Below are 4,473 nucleotides of genomic sequence, written 5' to 3'. Positions count from 1 at the left end.
CGGGCGCCGCCCCCACGCCCCCGGCCGGCATCCCTCCTCCTGCACCGCCCGGCGTCCGGAGCCGCCCCGGAACTCCTCCGGCGACCGCGCCCTCCCTCCGGCCTCCTCCGCGCCCCCGTGCCGCTCGCCGTCGCCGTCTCCGGCCGTATCCGGCGAGGTCCGGTCCCGGATCCGCCCGGGTGGATGAGATCCACCCATCCCCGCAACCAAACGCGCCTCCAACCCCCCTGGATCCCTCCGTCCCGCACCGCGCCGTCCCGGATTGACTTTTCCCCGAGGTGAAATTCTGCTAAGTCCCTGTTTTCTAACATTATCATGCCCTGTTCATCGCATCATATCTGTGCATCCGCAGCTCCGTTTTATGCGTGTAATATGCCAAATTGTTCGCCTCAATGAGTACTTCATTTACTTCCATTGCACTTTTGTCATTTTTGCCATGATTGATGTGTGCATCCTATGAGGTTGATGTCTATATGTGTTTTGAAGTATGCCATGTCTTATTTACAGAGGTGCCTACCATGTATTTTTGTGATCAATGTGGTGACTAGCACAAGCATGCAAACTAGGCATCGTGGTGTTGCTGATTTTAGACCCTGTTCTGCTATTATTTTGATGCCATGTAAACTTGATGCTACAGAGAGATCCATGTATATTTTGAGATACTTCAGTAAGGATGTTTTGAACATATGGTTATTCTCTATCCATCCTTGCCCTTGGTTGCAATTATGGAGTAGTCTAGCATGTCATTTTCGTGCTCTACTTTTGCTTCAAAATGTTTCCTGCCAGATTGTTTACATGTTATTCAATTTTGCCGAGGTTGTTGTAGTTGATCCTTGCCTGCTATGAACTTGTTCTTGACTTGGTTTGTTATATAAACATGTCTTCTTTCTGATGCTATGCTTATCTTGTCATGCAATGACTTTTGGTGAGTGAATCGAGCTTGTTAAGTAGGGTACTCGCTGTTGCTGTTTTGCTAGGCTGAATCTGTTATTTCGTGGTGCTATGTAAACCTGCTTCTACAAATCATTCTATGCATAATCTGGAGATGATCAGTAAACATGTTTTGTTCTACATGTCATGATATATCCATCCATGCCGCTGGTAGCATTTATAGCCTGCTGTAGCTTGTTCATATCTTGCTCCAAGGTTGCTTGATAATGTTGCTGTCAGCCTATTAACATTAAGTCCAGTTGTTGCCATGTGTTTTCCTAGTGTTCCATGCACCCTATGGACTTGATCTTGCCATGCTTAGCTTCATAAACATGTCTTCTTACTATTGGTTGCCTTGCCATGCCATGTTTTTCTCTGTAGTGAGTTGCACAAGCTCATCTACATGCCTTCGTATCATTCTTCCTGCCATGTTTGAATCTGTAATATAACTTGCTATGTTTACGTGGGTGTCATCATATCTTCTGATCATTTTTGGCTCATGGTCAGTAAGGTACTCTTGATCTATGCGCTTAGTAGGTTCATGCCATGCCTTTGTTTGCCATGATAAGTTCCTGTAACATGTTGTTTGATAGCTCTAAACATTGCAACCTGATGTTATTTTCTGCTAAGTCTGAATTGTTATTGTTTGCAATCTTACCATGTGTGTTTGAGCATGTTCTAGTGATTTCTGGAGATAGCTCAGTGTTCATGTTTTGTTATTCTTTGCCTGTACATCATGTCCATGTCTTTTGTTTTTATGTTGAGATGCTGTAGCATGTTGTTTTGATGTTTGCAATATGCCTAGTTGCTGTTTTGGACAGATTATTGCTATAACTTGTATAGCGTGTGTGTGTTGAACTGTTGCTCCGTTTTGAGTGTGCTCTATATGAAACTTGCTTAGCATTGCATGTGGTTTCATATTATCATGTTGCATCCTTGTTTTGAGGTGTTTGCTTGCTGTTTGTATGCATTTTGCATCAATGCCATGTTTAACTTGTTTTGCTCATATCTTCTAGGCCGTAGCTCCGAACTAAATGAACCTTATATGTAACTTGACTAGAATCTTGTGTAGATCATTTTGGTGCATCTTAACTTGCTGTTTAACAACTTGAACATGAGGTTTATTCAGATCTGGACCATTTTCGAAATTTGCATATGAGGACTTACCGGAATTGTTATATGCTGTTCCCGGCCTCATTTAAACTTGCCTTGATGTGTTGCTCTTGTTTGCATCATCTCTTGCCATGAGTAGCTTCATGTAGCCTTGTCGTGCATCATGCCTTGTTCATGTGTGGTGTGGTTACTATGTTGTGTGCTTCTTTTCGATAGTTCCTGTTTCGTTGCGATCGTGAGGATTCTTTCGTCTACGCTTGGTTCGGCTTCATCCGTTCGTATTCTTCATGGACTCGTCCTTCTTCCTTGCAAGATTTCAGGCAAGATGACCGCTACCCTGGATCTCACTACTATCATTGCTATGCTAGTTGCTTCGTTCTATCGCTATGCTGCGTTACCTATCTTTTGCTCATCAGGCCTCTCATATTGCCATGAACCTCTAACCTTTGATACCTTTCCTATGCAAACCGTTGTTTGGCTATGTTACCGCTTTGCTCAGCCCTCTTATAGCGTTGCTAGTTGCAGGTGAAGTTGAAGATTGCTCCATGTTGGACAGGATTTTGGTTGGGATATCACAATATCTCTTATATTATTATTAATACATCTATATACTTGGTAAAGGGTGGAAGACTCGGCCTTTGCCTGGTGTTTTGTTCCACTCTTGCCACCCTAGTTTCCGTCATACCGGTGTTATGTTCCTGGATTTTGCGTTCCTTATGCGGTCGGGTGATTTATGGGACCCCCTTGACAGTTCGCTTTGAATAAAACTCCTCCAGCACGGCCCAACCTTGGTTTTACCATTTGCCTCACCACCACCTACCTTTTACCTTGCGAGTCGCTCTCTCGAGGGTCATCTTTATTTCAGCCCCCCCGGGCCAGTGCTTGTCTAAGTGTTGGTCCGAACCGAGCAGCCTGCGGGGCCACCTCGGGGCAACTCGAGGGCTGGTTTTACTCGTAGCTTGACTTATCCGGTGTTGCCCTGAGAACAAGATATGTGCAGCTCCTATCGGGATTGTCGGCGCATCGGGCGGCTTTGCTGGTCTTGTTTTACCATTGTCGAAATGTCTTGTAAACCGGGATTCTGAGTCTGATCGGGTCTTCCTGGGAGAAGGTATATCCTTCGTTGATCGCGAGACCTTATCATGGGCAAAGTTGGGACACCCCTGCAGGTATAATCTTTCGAAAGTTGTGCCTGCGGTTATTGGTAGATGGGAATTTGTTAATTTCCGGTTGTAGATAACTTGACACCAGATCCGAATTAAAACACACCAACCGTGTGTGTAGCTGTGATGGTCTCTTTTCGGCGGAGTCCGGGAAGTGAACACGGTTTCTGGGTTATGTTTGACTTAAGTAGGAGTTCAGAATCACTTCTTGATCATTGCTAGTTGACGACCGTTCCGCTTGCTCTCTTCTCGCTCTTATTTGCGTATGTTAGCCACCATATATGCTTAGTCACTGCTGCAGCCTCACCACTTTACCCCTTCCTTTCCCTTTAAGCTTTGCTAGTCTTGATACCCATGGTAATGGGATTGCTGAGTCCTCGTGGATCATAGATTACTACAACAGCAGTTGCAGGTACAGGTTATGCGATGATCATCACGCGAGAGCGATGCTTGCTTGTGTGGAGTTCTTCTTCTGCTTCTTCTTCGATCAGGGGATAGGTTCCAGGTCGGCAGCCTGGGATAGCAGGGTGGATGTCGTTTGAGTTTCTGTTTGTGTTTCATCCGTAGCCGGATGATGCTCTTATGTATTGTGATGATGTATCTGTGTGGCATTGTATGCCTTATGTATGTATCCCCATCTATTATGTAATGTTGATGTAATGATATCCACCTTGCAAAAGCATTTCAATATGCTGGTCTATCCTTGGTGGGACCTTCAAGTTCCTTTTGGATAGGGTCGCATATTGGGCGTTACAAGTTGGTATCAGAGCCTCGACCGACCTTAGGAGCCGCCTTGATTGATCGTGTAGTTTGGCCGTTGCTGAGTCTAGAAGAAAACTGTTTTCGGAATCTAGTTATATCTGAGAGTAGGAATTCTTTTTACTCCTCAGCAGCTTCGTCGCTCTGGTGAGGAATCTTGACATAGGCGTTTTGAATTACTTCTCTTCCCCTTCAAATTTTTCTTTAGGATCATGCAGTTGGTTTTCCGATCGTTGGTTCTCAGCTCTTTTCATCCGGTGCATTTCTCGTCAAGTTGACTCGAGCCTCTTCATCTTTGAGTTCAAACCTCACTTGTTTTCTTTCCCACCCGCCCACCCTTCTTCTTCTTGGAACCGGTGTCCGTAATCGAGTATCCATCCTACTCATGCGAAGTGTTTGCTCTCTCCCCTCAATGATTTCAACCGGTGTTTTCTCTTCAAGATATTCGTCCATTTCCCCTTCCAAGATGATTTTGTTTTCCCGCCCTCCCACCCTTTTCTTCCCGGAG

The sequence above is a fragment of the Triticum aestivum genome, chromosome 6B (assembly GCF_018294505.1).
Source record: "Triticum aestivum cultivar Chinese Spring chromosome 6B, IWGSC CS RefSeq v2.1, whole genome shotgun sequence".
Lineage (NCBI taxonomy): Eukaryota > Viridiplantae > Streptophyta > Magnoliopsida > Poales > Poaceae > Triticum > Triticum aestivum.
The sequence above is the reverse complement of the archived record's forward strand: the minus strand, read 5'-3'. Positions refer to the sequence as shown.